The sequence below is a fragment of the Nicotiana sylvestris genome, chromosome 5 (genome assembly GCF_000393655.2).
Source record: "Nicotiana sylvestris chromosome 5, ASM39365v2, whole genome shotgun sequence".
Taxonomy (NCBI): Eukaryota; Viridiplantae; Streptophyta; class Magnoliopsida; order Solanales; family Solanaceae; genus Nicotiana; species Nicotiana sylvestris.
The window spans coordinates 76994815-77002963 of NC_091061.1; positions in this window are offsets into that span (position 1 = coordinate 76994815).

The window sequence follows — 8149 nt, forward strand, 5'->3', positions numbered from 1 at the left end:
AGCCAGTTGGTACTCCAGCTAGTCTGAACCCTGAACCAGAGATTATGGGTTTGTTTCCCCAACAGAGTCTCCAGAGCTATCACACCTCCTTTTTACTACACCCGAAAGGGGTATAAGGGAGTTTTTTCCAATTTAAGTGACGATCGAAACAGGATTTTTTTTATTTAAAATTTAAAGTCGCCACTTGGGATAATTTAAGGTGTCCCAAGTCACCGGTTCAAATCCCGAATCGAGGAAAGATTGACTCTGTTTTCAGGACGCGAACACAGAGATCCGGGTAAGGAATTCTATTAACCCGGGAGAAGGTGTTAGGCATTCCCGGATTCCGTGGTTCTAGCACGGTCGCTCAACTATTATAATTGGCCTATTATCTTATTTTAATACATTCTTGAAACCAATGTGCATTTTATTCCTTTTAAACCGCTTTTAATAATCCAATTGTTATACAACTAATTATTGATTACACATTTGTGAATCATGTCATGGGAACAGTACCCACGATCCACAACGTATTTATTTTATTAATGAGATTAAATTGTGGGCTGGGTCACATAAAGGTACCCCCGAATTTTGGAAATTAAGCGTCACAACTACGTTACGGGAACCGTCCCGTAGCTATGACAATTTAATTAACGTGCCTAAAGCAACTACGCGCGCATGAGTTATTTTCCTAAATTACTTTGAGATTATTGTGAAGGCTATAGATTTATGGACAAAAGGTTATTGGAAAAATGTAAGACTTAGTCATTGTTGTAATTGAGAAGCTCATCTATGTGTAAAACCCTCTTGGCTTATATGTTTATTGATGTTGGGCCTAGCAGATATTTTGCCCGGATCCAGAATTCTCAAACCTGAAACACTTTTATTTAAGCCAATTGTGATTTTCCTCTATCACTATTAACTTTATGAAACAAATCAACAATATCAACTAAATTCTGTCAATTCAACTAAATTCGACGAACAAGCTATAGTTGTACATAAATCCACAAAGCTATCTAACATGAAATAAGAAAAACAAAATAATAATTAAAAGAAAACAACCAAACGTGCTAAATGGATGGAGATATTATAATCGTCGGTTAGCAGATTCATGGAAAATGCTATCAAATCAGTTAGGCAGCACCTTGATTGGCACTATATATTGTTAAAATATGGACAACTACTGGAAATATAAACACTTTAATATAAAATCACTTCACATCACTAAGAAACAAGGAGCCATAAAGCCTCAAATTTGGAATGTATAACATTCTATGAAATGACGTAACATCTTGTCTAAACAAACAATTAATAGAAAATGGTTAAAGCATGAAAGTAATATTGAAAACAGAAACGGACCTTCTATTGCTGAAATTATGGAGCAGATACAATGAAAATAAAATCTCTAGAATAGAAAATCCTCAAGTAAGCTATAGACCAGAAACTCGGACCGAAATCGGTGTCCCCGAACGGACTCATCTCTACTGGGTTTGGATGGCAGTTTCAAGCTGATTTTTGCATTGTTTTGGGCGTATTTGTGATGGTATAAGGGTAGCTTTTGCGTGACTGAAACAGGGGATGTCTCACAACTACTTTTGCAGTTGTTTTAGCTGTATTTTTCAGCTTTTGAAACAGTGTTCCATTGCCAGAATTGCTGGCTTCGACGGTGGTCTATGGGTTGGTTTTAACTGGTTTTAAGGCTGAGTTTTTCGTGATTGTTTAGGGTGTTTTGGAGTTTATTTGAAGTATTTTCTGGAGGATGGTGGCTTTTTGATTTCTAAAGGAAGTGAGGGTGGTCGTTCTTATGGGTGTCGCTAGTTCTAAGGTGTTGCGTTGAAGAAGAAGCTCCTTAAGGTGTGTGAGGATTTTTTAGATCAGAAAACGGCTGAGAGCTTGATGGTCAGCCAGGTCCCCGCCAATTTAGGGATTAGGTACTATTATATAGGGGTAGGGATTAGGTTAAGGGTATGGGCCTAAGAATTATGGGCTTGGGAATTATGGGCTAGGCCAAAAATTAGGCCTAAAAATGGGTTGCCCGAGCCCAAGTTTTATTCTTTCCTCGCGAACGAGATTAAAATACGATCTCATTTATTAATTAGTCCTATAAATGACTATTAAAATATTAAGTAAAATAACTGTTAAAATAAGACTGACCGTTAAAACAAAACTATTTTTGGTATTTTTTTAAGATTAAAAATGACTACAAAACATTAATGAAACTATTTGTTTTGTAAATTTTTGTTTTCTTGTAATAAAATAAAGTAAAAGAGTAAACATTAGTTAAAATAATTATATTAGGCCTAAATTAAATATTTACGTGCTAAAATATGAAAAATTTTGGGGAGGGTCAAAAATCACATGTCTACAGTTGCCCCTCTTTGACTGGAAATACGAAGTATTTTCAGACAAAGAACGACTAGACAGGTTTTTTGACCTGACCCTTATTTAAGGAGACCAAAACTAAGAGAAAAGCGGACTGTGACCGAGCCCTAGTATCTGAGTTGCCTACATATCCTTGGCTGTAAAGGAATCAGGCCACATGTAGTTCAGAGGTGAGTGAGATGATGGAGTATACGGAGGTCGAGAGTCGATCGAGGTGCCATTCTATCGAGGTTCCGGTCCACGGTCCTGTTATTACATCAAAATCAAAAAATAAAAAAGACTAACTAATCCTGTCAACTATGAGTTACAAGATTCCTATCTATAAATCTTCTGGAGCTTGATCTTGAGTCTTGAATGGTCCTTCATGCAGACTTTGGATTTGAACCTTGACGCTTGCTAGTTGCAGGTGGTAGTTCATTCTTCTTCTAGGATCAAAACCGGACACACCATGCTTGTGACTTCAGTCATGTCTTGAGTAGTTCACATCTTTCATCAACTTTTGCATGTGGATTCACTTCTTGCCTTTTTTCCTACTTCTTTCTTTTTAATTTTGGATTGCGACTAACTTCCGTTGATCATCTCGGACTGTTGACTCGCATTCTTGCCTCGAGCTTCTTTCGTTACTAACTTGAATTGCATTCTGAAGTGAATTCTCTTATTCTCTAGGTAGGCTTCCGATTGTTGAACACTTGTACTGCTTTTCTTTGAAACTTGAATTGCTTCCCTTTGTTCTCCAAGTGGGCTCCTAATTGCTGAACTCCTTTAAATGTTGTTGCTTTCCCTTTGTTTCTCCAGGTGGGCGCCTGATTTCCAACAATTGCACTGCTTGTCCTTGAAACTTGAACTGTTTTCCCTTTGTTCTCCAGGTGGGATCCTGATTGCTGAACTTGAACTACTTCCTCTTGAGACTGCTTTTCCTTTTAACTATCTTCCCTTGCTCTCTGAGGGGGTGCCTGATTGCTAAACTTGATCCACTTTCCTTTGAACTTGTTCCGTCCTCCCTTTGTTCTCCAGGTGGGTGCCTGATTTCATCAAAACAAACAAAACAAATGAAATATTTTGCCCCAGTTTGCATTAGGAAGATTTGTGAGTTGTTAGCAATATTGTAAACCACTTATACTATTGTTGCAATGATGAGAGTAAACTAATGACTAAACTAGGATGTGCGTCTCCTATGAGTTAAACCACAAACTTTGACTAGCAAATGTGTCTGCTAAAAATAAAACCTGAATGAACCTAACTAGGAAGTGTGTCTCCTACGGGTAAACCTTGTATGAACCAAAATCAAGAAGGGCGTCTCCTAGGGGTGAAATCTCAATTTAGTAAGTGCATCTCCTAAAACAAAATATAACTCAAAAGGCACTGACTAGGAAGTGCGTCTCCCAACGGGTAGAACTTAACTACTTAAACTAGGAAGTGCATCTCCTACGAATGAACTCTCAATTTAGGAAGTGTGTCTCCTATAGGTGTATCCGGAAAGACCCAGACTAGGAAGTGCATCTCCTATAGGTGAAACTTTAATGGCTCAAGCTAGGAAGTGTGTCTCCTAGGGGTGAAATCTCAATTTAGGAAGTGCGTCTCCTAACACAAAATATAACTTGACAGACCCAGACTAAGAAGTGCGTCTCCTAGGGGTGAAATCTCAATTTAGAAAGTGCATCTCCTAAAACAAAGTATAACTTGCCAAGCCCAGACTAAGAAGTGCGTCTCCTAGGGGTGAAACCTCAATTTAGGAAGTGCGTCTCCTAAAACAAAATATAACTTGACAGACCCAGACTAGGAAGTGCGTCTCCTAGGGGTAAAACATCAATGACTCAAACTAGGAAGTGCGTCTCCTATGAATGAACTTAAATTAACCAAACTAAGAGATGCGTCTCCTAGGGGAAGAATATCAACTTAGGAAGTGCGTCTCCTGGAAGTGTATCCTGAATAACCCAGACTAGGAAGTGCGTCTCCTAAGGGTATAACTTTAATGCTTAGAACCAGGAATTGTGTCTCCTATAGGAAAGCTCAATGTAGGAAGTGCGTTTTCTAAAACAAAAATATAACCTGAAAAACCTAGACTAGGAAGTGCATCTCCTATGAATGAATTTAAATGACCAAAGCTAGGAAGTGCGTCTCCTAACAAGTATAATCTGAAAGATCCCTACTAGGAAGCGCGTCTACTGATGGGTAAAATTTCAATGACTCCAACTAGGATGTGCGTCTCCTAGGGGTAAACTTAAATTCTCAAGACGAGGAAGTGCGTCTCCTAGGGGTAAACACTTCAGTGACTAAAACTCATATGATCCAAACTAGGAAGTGCGTCTCCCAAGGGTAAAATCTCAATTTAGGAAGTGCATCTCCTACGACAAAATATAACTTGAAAACCCAGACTAGGAAATGCTTTTCCTAGTGGTGATGTGTGATCTTCTCAGTAGCCTTTATGTGAGCAGAATTAGGGCATTACACCTAAAAATTTCAACCTTCCAAACTTTGATATGAACATAGCTTCCGTCCCTGTTTCAGACAAAGAAAACTTGTGAGTTTAAACATGGTGGTTGGTTTGTGGCCTTGACTTTGCGGCGATTGCTCCTTCACTTGCCATGATAACTTTGATTTCACCTTGAAAGACATTGCTTGCTTATTGACTAACCAATTTCTCTGTCACCCTTATCATAGAAATACCTTTGATCCGTTCACCCAACATCTTCTATCTGTTGCATTGCTCATGAACTGACATTTACCAAACCTTTGTGTTTCACATGAATCCCAAAGCACGTCAATTGCCACCCACTCAGTTTGTATGTTGTTCTTTCTTGACTTAAACCACTGGCCTTGGCCTTGAGGTCTATTGCTCCTTCACTTGTCATGATAACTTTGATTTCCGCTTGGATGACCTTGCTTGTCATTGGTTAACCACTTTCTCTGTCAACCTCATCACAGAGAATACCTTTGATCTGTTCACCTAACATCCTCTATATGTTGCATTGTTCATGAATTGATATATACCAAACCTTTGTATTTCACATGAATCCCAAAGCATGTTGATTGTTAACAACTCAGTGCGCACGTTGTTCTTTCCTGAATTATGCCACTTTGATGTGCTAGCCAAATTCCGTTTTGTACAATTGGAAAGTTGGTAGCAAATTTTGAAGTCATTTCTCACTTGTTCTAACCAAATAGACTCAAGAAGGGAAAGTAAACAAAACAAAAGGAAAGAGTAAGGACAATGGAAAGAGATGATTGCTAACAAGAAAACTAAACACTTATCAGATGTGGATACCAACTCTAATGACCGTGACATACACCTTTGGATTAAATGGCCTAATCTTCCAAGCAAGTCCGATGTTCAACTCTTATTGTACCTCTTCGCCGTGAAACTAGGCTTCAATGCTCCGATTTTTCAATCTGATTCACGATCCTTACTCGACTTGTAGTGCCCAAAGGGTTTTCACCATCAAGCCTCTCTCATTTTGTTCTTTCTCTCAACTTACTGTCGCCTTATGGTGCCTGTGAAGGTTTTCACCGATAAGACTCTCTCATTTTGTTTTCCTTGTGTAGCATGGAGTACTGCCCCTGGTGCGAATCATACCTTTGTTTCGCTTGACTTGGCATTCTCAAGTATTGGTCAGAAGGTCTTTCTTTAGATAGTAATATAGGGTTTTGGGTAGGGTTAGAAAGAAATGATATCAAAAGGTTCAAAACAACTTGAATGGGTTCAAAATTATAACTCTTGGAATCAGATTTCATACAACAATCACAACTTTCTGCCCTAGTTTCTTTGCTTGGGGACTTTTGAATTTTTATTTTGATGGGACCAAACTATGAGGCTGCCTACGTATCCTTAAAAAGAATCAGGTCGAACGTAGTTCATGACATAGGAATTGATTCGTTTTTGTACTTTTCTCTCTCTTTTTCTCTTTTTTCCTTTTATTTTCTTTTCTTTACTCTTTTTCCATTTTTCTCTCTTTTTTTCTCTTCTTTTTTTTTCTCTTTTCTCTCCCTTTTTTCTGTATCATATTTGTAAACTCTGCTTCTGATTCCAAAAGAGGGATATGAAAGAAAATAAATAAGGCTCAAAGGGGTGACGAAGGATAAAGTGTTTAGATAGCAGAATAAAATGCCTTCGTCTTTCCAATCTTCAAAGCATGCCAAATACAAACAACACAATTAACAAACCAAAGAAATCATATATAATATCTTTTGACTGTATCAGAATTGATAACCATATCCACACATTTGACTTCTACATCTGTTAAATACAAAGCACCATTGGACAACATTCTCGTTACCACGAACGACCCCTGCCAATTTGGGGCAAACTTGCCTTTAGCTTCAACCTGATGCGGCAGGATGCGTTTCAATGGTGTTTTTTTATGTTCTATCTTCCCCAGTTTCACATAATTCAGGCTTGAAGTGATCTTAAAATTCCTTTACTTATTTTCCTCAAATGTCCCTATCATCTTCAAAATTATTTCATTGCTTTATGATTAAACTAACTTTAAGACCAGGCTTGGAATTATGCGTGTATGTCATGTCACTAGATCCAGCCATAAAGGAACTATAAAAAGAAAAGAGAACTAAACAAAAAATGACTAAAAATAACAGAAAACAGAAAACTACATTAGACAGATGGTGAAAGAGTTTGAACAACAAACCAAGTAAAATAAACTAGGGTTACAACCCTAGAACAAACCTAGACAATACTAAATGAGTTATTACGAAAAAACAAACTAGGCAAAATAAAAGGATAGAAGGGTTTGAATCACAAGACAATATCCGGATTACAACCCTGAAAATAGCCCGGACAACAGAAATGACAACAAAATAAACCACCAAGACTCCTCTCCAGCTAGCCAAGAGATGGAGCGTCTTTCCAATTACCAACCACGGTATCTTAGCCACTGGGTTCCACATCAACATTGCCAAAACCATTAACAACTTCAATATCATTAACTTCAGCCAGCAAGTTCCCAAGAGGATTCGCATGCTCCCTGTCATTGTTACTGATCACAATTACCCTTTCTTGAATCATTCTTTCTATTTCCCTTTTCAAAGAACGACAATCTTCAATGCTATGCTCTTGGACATTAGAGTGGTACATGCATCGTACAGTAGGATCAAAGCCTTTTGTATATGGGTCTGGAGTATAGCCGAGGAGCGGCTCCATCAGGCCAGAATGCTTTAACTTTTCAAACAAGCTTGTGTAGGACTCCCCAATTGGCGTGAAACTATTTCTTTGTCTTTGTTCTCTTCCCTGCCCCTATTTCCTAGGGTTGTTGGGTGCTCGAAAATGTTGTGAAGGCAAGAATACATTATGCGGTGATGGTGCTCGCCATAGGGAGCGACCTGGTGGTTGGACAGATGACCGAACATTATTCGAATGATAATACTGAGGTGGATTATGTGGAGGTCGGGGATAGGTTTGGGGTTGGAGTTGAGGCTGGGTATATTGGTGAGGCGGGCCCTTTGGTCCATGTCGTGACTCTGAAACAACCATGGCAATATCATCGTATTCCTTCTGACTCAGCAAGCTTCCTGTGTCGTTCTGAATTGCTTGTGTTGTTGTTTTTAAAGCAGAATAGCTCATGATCTTGCTCGACTTCAACCTATCTTCTACCATTTCTCCCATTTTTACCACATCATTAAAAGTCCTACCCACAACCGTGATCAAATGCCCAAAGTAAGTTGGCTCTTGAGCTTAGAGAAAGTAATCGACCATCTCTTTTTCTTCCATCGGGGGATTGACTCTGGCAGTTTGCTCTCTCCATCTGAGCCCATATTCCCTAAAGCTTTCTTTAGTCTT